The sequence below is a fragment of the Rattus norvegicus genome, chromosome 2 (assembly GCF_036323735.1).
Source record: "Rattus norvegicus strain BN/NHsdMcwi chromosome 2, GRCr8, whole genome shotgun sequence".
In the NCBI taxonomy this organism is placed as follows: Eukaryota; Metazoa; Chordata; class Mammalia; order Rodentia; family Muridae; genus Rattus; species Rattus norvegicus.
The window spans coordinates 239,735,392-239,748,684 of record NC_086020.1 but is presented as its reverse complement, the minus strand read 5'-3'; the positions used below and the strand labels follow the sequence as shown (position 1 = coordinate 239,748,684).

The window sequence follows — 13,293 nt, the reverse complement described above, 5'->3', positions numbered from 1 at the left end:
CACTGGCCTATCCTCTTCTATAGTACCAGGAAGACTTTGAGTCTGCAGACCTTTTCCTCTACCTCCTGTGTAGCTGCACACCCAGGCCAGTATGACCAGTGTACTCTATTCTAGAGTACACAAACTATTGCTCTAAACTTATGCTTAAGTTGCCTATTACTTATGCTAAACAATTCATTCCTCTCTCTGAGATTCTCAAACACTAGCAGCACACTCGTTCTGCTTTCCTGACTGGGAAATATAAGAAGTGCTATCAGAAGCAGAAAATTGTGAAAAACAAACCAAGTCTGTGATGTAGATTCAAAATCAGATGTTTAACAAGTTATCAGTGCATAATATTTGTGCACTCTGCCTTAAAACATGTATTTTTGAGTTATAATTTTAACATGCTTGAACACTGTTTCTCCTGAAAAGATCTAGTTAGGGTACTATGAACTCGTTAGTGTTTTAAATGTTTCTACATTTTCTGGACTTAGAAAGCATTCAGCTCCCCAGTGGAATACCATCCTTACATGAACTCCAGTGCTAAAACCTTCACATGAAGTCAAATGCTCATAGTTTATTTACTCTTTGTGATGAGAAAATTCTTTTAATTGGTGATTTTTCCTCTTTTTTATTTAGCTTCACAATATATAAAATAATGAGTTTAATTGCAATATACGCTCATGTGTATCATGGTAATTTTCTCTCAGGTGTTTTGATCTCAGACAATGCAGACTTATCTCAGAGTCCTGGAGGTCAGAGGTCCAGGTAGTCTCTAGGATTTAACACAGTCAGTTTGAAGGTAGGAAGATCCATGTGTAAGGTCATGTAAACTTAACAGAAATCAGTCTGAGATCCTGTCTTTAGTCTCCCCATCTTCCTTCCCCCTCTCTAGCTAGTCCTCTTACTCCTGCAAAAACAAAAACAAAACAAACAGAAAAAAACCTGAACAACCAAAGAAACAAAGAATCCTCCTATTTCTGCTTCAGGACCCTGTATATAGTATATTGATACCTATATATTAATGAATATAGAGATTCTGTATATGAAATTTGTATTTTATAATCCTTCTCCTAATTTTCTTTCTTTCCCTTACTCTCTTTAGGCACTTGCTTCTCCTTTAATGTTCCCCTGTCTAGAACACTACCTATTAATTCTTTATTGCTTTCATTAACTTTTTAAATTAAAATATTACTGCATCATTCCCTCTATTGTATTTCCCTTCTCCTGGTCTTCCCATGCTCCTTTCCTGGTCCCTCCCAAATTCCCAGTCTCTTCTTTTCTACTATTACTTATAAATGCAAACACGAACACACACACACATACACACACAGACACACACACACACACACACACACACACACACACTTTGTCTAGGAATGGGACTTGTGAGGTTTCTTTCTTCTGCATTAACATTTCTATTACTGTTGTCCTTGCAGAACACACTCTTTTAATCTTTTAATCTTGAAACTCACCTTTCAACCTAAACTCAACAAACTGTCTATACTCCATTACCAAACAACAACAACAACAACAACAACAACAACAACAACAACAACATCCAGAAATATTTACTGGAATTTGTGGCAAACCCCAGTTTCAAACTCACATCATGACAGTCATTAAAAAATAGTCTACTGCACAACTTTTTCTTTACTTTTTTCTCAAAACATTTTTACCTAGACATTGCGTCCATTAAATTAGGTCTCTATATGCTCTCATAAGTGATTAAGAAGTATATGTAGAAGTATATGTCGAAGGATTAAGAAAGTATATGTCTTATAGTGGTCTCAACATTTACCTAGTAAGATTTTGTTAAAGATAAAACTAGTGTTTTCTTTGGTTTCTGAAATACTCATGGATTTATAAAAATAACCTTTACATAAATGATGAGTGGAAATATTTGAAACCTTGACCTGAAAATTTCTGGATAATAATTCAAAAGGTCTCCATGAGGAGTAATAATGTCACACTTATGTCACAGATCAATAATTCTTCAAAGCTGGTCCCAGGCAGGCTCAGAAGAAAAATGACTTGTAGTCTATAAAGAAGCACTCAACTTGCCCCATCATCCCTAAAAGAGTCCAAACACAAATTCCTTAGCAGGCAGAGCACTAAGGATGGACGCACTAGTATAGTCTCTGTTCTTTTCTTGGAAAGTCTGAGTTCTGCTGTGTCCACATGGCTCCAGATCAGCCTTGGGGCATGAGTCATTCTCCCACATTGGCCATTTGTGACAGTGTCTTGAGTAGATCCCCTCCATTCGGGCTCAACTTCATTGTCATTCCCACTCTGATGAAGTCTCCATACTCCATATATCTGTCATCTTAATTTGAATCTCCGCTTACAGCTTTTATTATCCTGGTTACTTAGAGATACTCACGGTTTTTATCTTGTTTTTCATTTTTCCCCTTGGATGTGGGTCTCATCTTCTCATCACCACTGAGCAGGGAACGTCTAAAATGGTGTGCTTATTTTCTTAAATGATGTAGATCTCAGCGCAAACCACCTCTCCACAGCATAAAGACCATGTTTAGCAGACACACAAAACAAATACACAATCAAGATGAACACGTCTGTGTGCTATTTTTCCGTTGCTGCTGGCAGCTGTAGTCTAAGCATCGCCAACGTATCAACGTCACAGTCCTGACAGTGACTGGTGGACTTGGCTGCTTCCTCCATTTAAGGTCTAATACAGCCAAAGTCAGCAAGTCGGCTCTTTCTCATCTGGAGGTCCTAGAGAAAATTCCACACTCACACTCTGCTATGCTGTGGGCCCGAGTCCATTCCTTGCTTCTGTCAGCCTCTTCAAGCTGGCTGTTGGTGGAAGCTTCTCTCAGTTCCTTAAGACCACTGGCAGTTACTGTCTTATGACCCCCAACCATCTCCAGCTCATTAAGTATGAGTTTGTGCATAACTCAAATCCCTTGGGTTTTATTTCCCAGCGTATGTCATTTGTCCCCAGCCTGAGAAAATTCTCTGCTCCTAAGTATTGTGTGCTCAGATAAGACCTGCCTGAGGAATCCAAAGGAACTTTCTTAATTTAATTGCTCCTTAGTAATATAAAATAACCTTCCAATTTTTGTCATTTCCACAAAGTCCCTTTCGGTATAGAGCGGAAGCTCTAAGTAGATTTCAGAGCTTGGAGATTAGACGTTGGTATTCTACTTGTAGGCCTTTTGTTCCCTATTCCTGTTTTACTTCGACTGTCCATCGAGTCTTTGCCTCTCCTAACATTAAGGATTTCTGCAACCGTTTCTCTACCATTTGTAGAGTCAGATAGTCTGTTATGTTATTCAATGATCTTCAGGGACTTTAAATCAATGGAGATAACAGATGGACAGACAGAGACACAGACACAGACAGGGATACAGACAGACAGATGTGAGTTACACGGTTATGGATGCCAGAATAATATCCTACCTGCTTGCTTGAGAATCTGGACACCAATAACACGGCTTAATGCAAGTTAAACATCTTAGAACCGAGGAGCACGGTAATGAGGCTGAGGGTCCATAAACGTGATGTCTGCTAGTTGGAACTACAGAGTCCGTGGGCATACTGCCCAGAGTTCTGCTGTTTGAAAACAGAATGTGTTTCCAGCTCTCGGATAGAGATAGAATTTGCCTCTTCTGTGTCATACTGTTATATTTGGTCCTCGAGCAGATTAGATGGTGCCCAATGCACTGTGGGGTGGGCATGCACCTGTCAGTCTGCTGGCCCATATGCCAATTTCTAGAAATTTTGTCATAAATACCTACAGTAAAAGTTTTGTCAGCTCTCCAATATTCATTTATGCGGTCAAACTGATGTTAAAAATTAACCATGATACTAATGCCTAATCAGAAGACTGGCAGCATGTGCCACATAGGTAGATCTTACAGCTGGTTTGAATTTTGACTCGGGCTGGCCTATAACATGAAATCTCTACGCCTGCATCTGAGATCACACCATTGTATTGCCCTGCCTCACCTGGATTTGAACAGTTTATTCCATGCAGGCATAATTTATCCATCCTTCTCAAAAACATATCGATCCTTTGAAAGTTGTTTCCATCCTCCTTCTTCTCGTTCTGGAGGAGCCTCGCCACGCCATGATGAAGAACAGGTTCCCTTCGTGTTTAATTCAGTCCGAGTGTCGAGCACGTCTTCTTCACCCTAGCAGAAATATTATTTCTCATTCACTTCTTAGGAGGGCAGGAGCGATTTAAAATGCATGAATCCCAGAGGATTCAAGCTATAATTTGTCTCTTTAGGTGTAAAAGAAATGAGATATGTATGATGTGTTTTCATAGGTTTACCAAAAGAAAACAATGTGCATTTGAACCAAACTTCGGCGTTTGTTCTGCTTTTAAAATAGGCAAGTATACTTTAAAACAATAACGTTTTAAAACTAAAGGTAGGGCTACTAAAACACATCCATTTAAAATAAAATCAAACTCTCAAGATGTGCTGTGTGAGCATGTGCGTGTGTGCTCTGTGATTAGTGTGTGTATGTGTGTGTGTGTGTCTGTGTGTGTGTCTGTGTGTGTCTGTGTTTGTGCAAGCCATGAGTATGCAGGTACATGTGAAGGTCAGGGCTTCACATTAGATGTCTTTGTCTGTTACCATAAACAGTTTTTGTGATAAGGTCATTCACAGAAATCAGAGTTCTTGGATTTGGCTTGGCTGCCTAGCTATCATGTCCTCAGGATCCCCTTGTCTCAGTCCATCTAGTGCTGGAATTAGAGCTATACCACCCTGGTTGAACGTTTTACATGGTTGCTGGGTAGACAAACACAAGAACCATTCTTTTCCAGTAGGCTCTTTACTGAAACATTTCTCCAACCCCCTAACTCGTAGCTTATCAGTTTTCTTCTAAAGAGTTGCAAGATGGTAGGACTGAGGTAATGGGTGTCGAGAGCGTATGCTAAGATGCTGCTGCAAGGCTTCACCACCTCAGGCAGCGTCAGCTCCTTCTGAGTATGCCCAGTTTCATAAATGGCTTCTCAGCCATCCACACAGATTTTTTTTTTCTTTACCGGTCTCCAAAGTCTATTTCGTTTGTCCTACCTTTCCAATGACTTTCCAATAAAGGAATACAAGATGTGAATCTGGATTTTAATATGTACCATTGAAAGCAGCTATCAATGATACATTAGTCATTCTACCCAGTGCACTGGGGAGGTGGGTGAATGAATTACAGTTGACCTTCAGACAAGAGAGAAGATCTAACCTATCCTTGAAGGCTTCTGACTGTGGAGTGTTTTGTCTGCTAGGTGGGCAAGCATTGAGTCATTAGCATAATATTATGGGGATCATTTGGAATTCGAAGCTAAAATAAACTTATTTCTGTTTGTCAGGATAATGGGCTAATGTTCTTAAATGTAATAATGAATTTTAGAAGTTTTTCCTCCTTATTACAAGATTTACCATCCAATGGAGCTATTTTCTTCCAGGAAAAAAAATACAGAACTTTTAAAAGCACAAATGTTTATTTTTGATTTTTACTTTTTGGTAAAGCCAGAGAAAAATAAGAAATAGATTTATACTCTCTTTTCCATGAGTACTCTGGAGGGGAAAAAATCAGTTTCGAGTAACTGTCTAAATGAATCTTCTTTTTAATGGATCAGCCCCAGGTTGTGGAGATTGCTCAGTGCCTAAATCGTTCACCCTGGAAACATGAGGATTGTGTCTAAAATATATAAAGAATCCGGAAACTAAACATCAAGAACACAAACAAGACAATTAAAAATGGTCATGAAAACCAAGAGAAAGTTCTTAGAAGATGAAATTCAAATGGCTAGTAGATCCTTCAGAAATTAGGCGTATGAATGTTCATAGCCTGTGCTGCTGCCGGAAGCCATGTTGATGTCCATGGGCCAGGCCGTCCCTGGAGACTTATTCGTGTCCCTGAGACTGTACTGATGTCTGAGACCTGTGTTGACAGAGAGGTCCATGTTGACATCCATGATCTGTATTGTCACTGGAGGCATGCTGAGGTCTGTGGCACATGCTAACACCAGAGACCATAAAGATGCCCATGTTTCATGCTATCCAGAAACCATGTCTAAGTCCATGTGTTGTTCCTTCTGACTACAAAGGGTGAGAGAGCTCTATTTGCGGTGGTACCGAGGACTGCAGATTCTCAGTTTAAAAAAGAGACAAGAGACTTTTGAGGCTTCCGTGGTACACACATACATCTGAATTTTATTCTAGTAGAAAGAAAACTCAAGTAGTGGAATTTTCAGGTAAACAGATGAAACTGTAAAAATTATCCTGAAGGAGGAGACTCAAACCCAGAAACATATACCATATGTTCCCGCTTATAATTGAATGTTAGTTTTAAATGTTTTGTCTGGGATAGTTTAGTTGGCATGCATGTAGAAGCCAGGACTCTATAGGAAGTGTTGGCACATGAGGACAGAGTCTAGGAGTGATATGGTACAATGGATATGAAATTAGAGAGAGGGCTGAAAATACTCAAGCAGGATTGGAGGCAGGGAGAATAGGGGGAAGGAAGGAGTGGGTGGGAAGTCGGGAGCTTGAGGGGAGGATGGTTAACGAAAATGAAACCTATATAAAACCCCATATGCAAACTTCCTTTATTGTAACCTAAATTTAAAATATAATAGGAGAGAGAGCATAGGTGGTATAAAAGAATATTGGTATTGAGAGTTTAGTCTGGGGTGAGAAGAGTCGGGTAGAAGAGAAGACCGATAGAGAGTGGTAAACACAGCTAGCGATGTATGGGAAAGCTTAAAAAAACCCATTCAGTTATAGTCAAATTATTAAAAGCACTGTTTAGCCAGAAGTGATGAAGGATGCCTTTAATCCCAGCACTCGAGAAGCAGAGGAGGAAGGCTTTCTGTGAGGCTGAAGACAGCCTGGCTACAAAGTGAGTTCTAGAAGTGTGAGATGCACAAATGAAACAAAAAGAAAAAGAAAAAAATAAAAACAATAATGAATATAAGTACCGTGAATGGGCAGCCCATTCTTCCCCAGAATAGATGAGTGCTTGACATGGGATGCCTCCTTCTGAGCGCAGTGAAATTCCTGAGTCCTCCCAAACACCCCAGGCTGTCACTGTTACTCTTAGGCTGAGACCGTACATGCTCGGCCCTATTTCTGAATAGACTATACACAGTCTTATGTGTTTATCTACTGGTGGTTTGTTCAAGCTCTAGTGAATGGCCCCACACTGACCCACCCTTATGCACTGTGCTCCAACATGCTTAAGGGGACACACTAATTTAACAAGATCTCCACCCATAGGAAGACAGCTTTAGGCAACTAGTGGCTTCTGAGAGAAGATGATTAATCTTTTCCAGAGATGACCCCTCTGCGATGTTCCATGATTCCAAGTGCTCAGTCCTATACATATATACTCAGAAGAGCCACACAAAATGGACTCAGTGAGTTGTACTTAAGTGCGTACAATTTGTACATGTGTAAGAAGAATAGTTAAAGAAGAGATTCTGGCCTTGAGAGTGAATGGGGAATGACACAGGAAGAGTTGGGGGGAAGGTGATGGAAATACTCACATATGAAATTCTCAAAAATGTTTACATATAAAGAGAAGATGAAGCTGGGAGAAGTGTGCTTTGGATGGTATCTTGGGGACTGAGATGGGAAATAGTGTGTAGATGTGATGAAAACATGTCATACTCATGCATACATTTCTCAATGAGTAAATGAGATAGATTACTAAACTATGTTTTTTATTGGTATGCTCAGTCTTGGGTAGACAACAGAGTGGATAAAGTGTTCCCTGGGCAAGTCTATAACAGAGTTCATACCCAGAGACTATGTAAAGTACAGACATAGTAGGGTACATCTGTAATGCTAGCCTGCCCAGTTCATGGAACTTAATGGGTGAAAACCACCTAGGCCTTTTGTCACATGATTACTCAAAGGACAAGTTTTAAATGTGTACAATATCACTTAAAATATCTTTCTTTCTCAATAGGCTTTGTCTCTCTGCATCGATGTAGTGGAAGAGCCAAGCCTTTGTGTGATGCAGAGAAGCACTCATTCTGTCTTACATGTTACGGGCAAATCCCATGGAAGAAACGAGGGAGGGTACACAGGACAGGGATTGGTTGTTTGTGCCAACTGCATAGACCTACATATTGTTATGGTTGTTATTTATAGAATGCACAAAAGGAAAGTTGAGAAAAATGTCCCTGACTTAATATATATTTTTCCCTGCACTACCCTATCAACATTACTTCTCCATCCTTTGGAATATATTCTCCTTACTCTGTATGACTCTCTCGTTAGCAAATTAGCAGGAGTTCACAAAAGAACCTTTCATCCTTTTTTCTCCCACCCGCCCCTTATGCCTCTGTGCAGGGATCTAACCCACAGGCTACAGGGCCTCAGATACACAAGGGAAGCAATCTGCCACCAGGCCACACGTCTAGCCACAGTCACTTGTCCTTATATGCTAATTTTCTTCTTTCTTGGGAGTGAATTGCATGTTCATTGAAAAGTACACAGATTAAGTTGCAGATATTTTTAAAGCTACTTATTTTTCTCACTTTCGTCTTAGCATCCATTCCCCACGTGATTTTAAATTCATGTACTTAATTCTTTAAAGCCTGTTATTCTGTTCTTCAGAAGTAAGCATTAATGTGTCATTTTTAATAGTGCCTTCGGGGACAAATGTTTTGTATATTGAATGGGTTTAGCAGTCCTAACCAGTCCTTGGGCTTCAGTTTGGCTAAGTTTTGAAAGCTACATGGTACCAATTACATTCAGTATATAGCAAATCAATATAGGGTTGATCTGAAGTTCTTTATTGTCGTTAACAGCTGTGTGGAACTAAAGTTCTCCAGAGAGGCCACATCTATATTAAGGATCCTGCAGTATGACTTGACCTTAGCCACGATAGAATCAGGATTGTGGAGAGATACAGTATAGCGAGCTAAATTACCGTGAGATTTCCTAGGCCTATTTTAAAGTTTAAATTCACTTTTACCTTTTGTACCTGACCTGGCATTCTAGAGACTATTAGGGAAATCTTCTGGAATACATGGTTAAGCCTTGTAGACCTCTGACTTTCCACCCTTCGGCGAGTAATACCACAACATTGCATCTGAAACCCACAGAAAAACACTTCTCTTCTTTGCTTTCCCCTGCCCACAGATCTCTCCCCTGATGTATTGATTTATGACTATTTTTGTTCTGTGTCTATGAAAGTTCATCTAACCTCTTCGATAGTGGGACATGTCACTCAGGATAACTGGAGTCCATGCAGTCAAGCCATGATTACTCTTATTTAGTTCTGAGCAAGCTATTTTCTTTAAAACAAAATTGTCATCCTACTTCAATTCTTGAAAGCAGGCTTCCATTTTAGGAAAAGACATACCTTCAAGCACACGGTCAAGACTATAAGAATTGGATTTCTTTACTAGAAATTGCTTCATTTATTAGAGGGAGGGTAACCGTGTGATGACTCCCCCCTCAGAGTTTATTTAAGGTCTCTTATGCAGAATTAAGAGTAACAGGTAGAACCTTTAATGCTTTCCCAAAAGATGCTTACAAGTATGATTTCTTAGAACCATAGAAGCTCTTATATAAATGTATGATGATCCATTCTCTCATTTATTCAACAAATATGCATTGATCCACTGGCACGAAGCTACTACAGGGCACTGTACTGGCCACTAGGCATTGTTCTGCTTTGTAGGAGAATGAGGGGAGGATACGGATCAATATGTGAACATTCCTAAAACGTGTACGTAAAATGTGAAACAGGGCTGTCTATGTGGACCACTGACCTGGAGCTGATTGCTAAGGATTCAAGGAAGGGTGAGGAAAAAGAAACTGTGGGAAACATGTGAATAGTCACAAGCTGCTCAGGGACTCTGGCCCACCATTTCCAGTGCCAGTTGTCTCCTGTGCAGAGTGGGCTTTGCAACCTGACTGAGTCTGACGCCAAGAACAACTGTTAAGTTTGCTGAGCACTTTCTATTTGTCAAATACCGCTCAGAAAATTATATATATATATATATATACATATATATATATTTATTTGTGTAATTTGTGTGACATCACTCAGAGGCAGACAATTCTGTCCACTTTTTCCTTTTCCTTCTGGGAGCTCTTTCAAAGTGAGATCCCTTTCAATGGAAATTCCAGAAAGGAAAAAAATCCAAACAATATAAAACAAAACGAATTTCACCCATGGAGGATTCACTGTGGGTAGATTTCTTTAAAAACAAATAATACGGGGCTGGGGATTTAGCTCAGTGGTAGAGCGCTTACCTAGGAAGCGCAAGGCCCTGGGTTCGGTCCCCAGCTCCGAAAAAAAGAACCAAAAAAAAAAAAAAAAACAAAAAAACAAAAAACAAAAAAAAAAAAAACAAATAATACACCTGTGCTTCCTTTCCAGAAATCCATGAACCTGTGAAGAACAGAGCTCACTTTCCTGAGGTCAGATGCTTAAATCCCTTCAGAGTTCAGACATGGAAGGCAGGGCAGGAGGCTGAACGATTAAGAGAGAACTGATCGCACACAGGGCCCAGGCAGCACACACAACCTGGGACCATGAAAGATTTCTGCAGGGATTCCTGGCTCAGCTAGGGTGTTTGGGTGCAAAGCTGTAAATTCCCTGCACTGGCCAGAGTTCCCTGTCTGCACCCACCATGCCATCGTCTTCCGCCAAGCACATCTTGGCGGTACCTGTACAGATACGTACACAACTAACCTTAATGCTGATGGGACATAAACTTCCGGTCTGCTGCCATTTCTACTTCTTCTCGCTCTGAGTTGTGGAAACTGAGAATCTTTCCATGTACTCCATATTACTTCCAAAGGGGGAGACATTAACCTTAGCAAGCTCTATCAATCCACAGCGGGACCATGGAGTTTTCAGACCCTCCACTCAGAGGGGCATGTGCTGTGAAATACCAACTGCTCGCGGCTTAGCTAATGGGCCCATTAGAGCTGTGTTTAATAACTTTTGAAAATAAATCTGCTTTGATATTTTTGGCATATTTGCACCTATTTTAAAAAACGTTTAGAGGAAGACGTAATTGGGGGATTTTTTTTTTTGATACGTTAACAAAGTCAGTGTTCTTAAAGTAAGCTCTAATTCTGAGGAAAGATTCTTCACCGTGTCAGCTTCTAATTGCTACTATAGCGAAGAGTAACCAGGATAGTATCTTAGCGATGCTGCCACCTTTGCTCTGCAGAAAATATGAAAGCCAGTGAGTGTCTGAGGATATTATCAGTACTTATTATAATTGTCTGTGTGTGTGTGTGTGTGTGCGTGCGTGCGTGCGCGCGCGCGCGCGCGTGTGTGTGTGTGTGTGTGTGTGTGTTTCTGTATTACTGTTTGAAATTTAGGGCATCCACAGGAACTTGGTAATTTGCTACAGCTTAAGTCTTTTTTTTTTAATTTAGGTTTTTTGTTACAATAATTCATTTCTTGAGTTGGAGGAAGCATATGTATGGAGGTCAAAGGACGCCTTCCAAGAGGGTGGTTTCTTTCTTTCTTTCTTTTTTTTTAATTGTTGTTGTTTTTCCTTCTTCCACACTGTTCTGGAACTTTAGCTTAGGTCATTAGCCTTAGGTTCTGAACGCTCTCACATGTTGTCCATTTTTGTTACAGGGCCTCTCTAAGTCTTCTTGACTGGCCTTGAACTCTTCTGTAGCCCAGGCTGGCTCTCTGCTTGTGATCCTCATGCTTAAGCTTCCTAAATCGCTGGGATTACAAGCCTGGTTGGCCTTTCTTCCCCCTTAAAATCCCTGTCAAGGAAGGCATGAATTTTGCCTCTCCTAGCAAATGTGAGCCAGTTTGCGTTGGAAATTAGACATTCCCTGCTCCGGGTTCTGCATGGCATGACCCCAGAATCCTTCTCTGCTGTTCAGTGGCAGGCTAACAAAATCAATGTTGAGCGAGTGAAGAGAAAACCAACATTTCCTCTATGTTTGCCATTCTTGACATTTTTTTCACTTTTTTTCTCTATCAAGCTTCAGGCTCATTATTTTCCCTACTTGGCAGACTAAATCTACCTATAATTTCCACACGAAAGCATGGTGTCAGGAGGAAGATGGTTGGTTCTTCAAGAATATTTGGGGACTTCGCATTATCAGTGTAGCCTTGGACAACTAAATGCAGGTCCTGTGGATCGAGACCTCCCACCAGAGGTCTTTAGTGTGTCAGGGCATCATGACACATATGTCGCCAGAGAAACTGAGCCAACATTATTCTTGAAAATCAGTTCAGATGATCACGGGAAAGCTAATGATTCAGGAGCTGTAAAGATATTCTCACGGAACCTGGCTTGTTAGCCGATCTCAACCACCATTAATGAATATGGTAATGGTCAGTTTTATTAAGTGCTACTTCAGTTGGTCCAACAATTTTTAAAATAATGACCATTTAAATGAACTTCTAGTGTGTTCTTCCTTCGGTGATCTTCACAGTATCATTTAAAGGCTGAGATACTCAAACAACACAGGTACATTTCGTTAAGATGAAATGACCTTTGAGGTCGAAGTTCAGTAGAGCAGGTCCCTTCTACAAATCCTGATGGTGCTTTGGGCCTGAAGATGTGCAGACTTTTGACCCCCTGGCGTCCTAGAAGCTTGGTACTAGGCAGAGAGTGCTTGCCTTCCTCAGTAATTGGCACTTAGAGTAATAATTGCATCAATCATACTGTCAAGAAACATAGCATTAGACCTAATGGGAAGAAAGCAACTTATTAAGAAAAAATTTCTGTTAATAATGTTAATCTTCTATATTAAACCCTGTGAGTACCCACAGAAATAGCTAATCATATCTGAGGGATGAAAACCTCTCACCCCATGGTTCTTTTCACTTAGTCACGTGGTTGTGAGGCTCAGTCTTTAGAGGTTTGACAACTTACTGTTGGCTATTTATTTTGAAATGCAACTTCTATTTTAAAGAATATGTATTTTAATAAAAATTGTATATTTTTTAAAAAGGGAGTTAAAAGGAAGCAATAGTGAAGGATTGAGGGAGAGGAAGCTGTGGGGGTAGTAGTGTAGGGAAGAAGTGTAGGAGTAGTGTAGGGGGTAGTGTAGAGGAAGGAAGAGGAGAGGAGGGAGGGTAAGAAAAAAGAGGGGATCTCAGGATTTTTAGCTATAAAGTCATAGACAAAATCCTTAAGAAAATGAGAGAAATCGTTTACACTAGAGTATCTCCCACAGTAAAAGCTATTTGTGTACTTGCCTCCTAAGGGCAGTTAGGAACAGGGAGAAGACATCATCTAGAATATTTTTCAATATCTTAAAATGATGGGAAATAAAACTATAATTGCTTTCTGGATTGGTCTTGAGGATCCAAGGATATTCCTTG

The 13,293-nt window shown here is 40.2% G+C and overlaps 1 long non-coding RNA gene across 1 annotated transcript in view; it reads left to right on the top strand.

The window, feature by feature from the left end:
* LOC134486000 (uncharacterized) overlaps window positions 1-10,961 on the top strand; it is a 41,358-nt gene extending 30,397 nt beyond the window's left edge. The window contains exon 2 of the long non-coding RNA XR_010064503.1: window positions 10,360-10,961. This is a non-coding gene — a long non-coding RNA (uncharacterized LOC134486000). The remainder of the gene's footprint in view (window positions 1-10,359) is intronic.
* The last annotated feature ends 2,332 nt before the right edge of the window (window positions 10,962-13,293 follow it).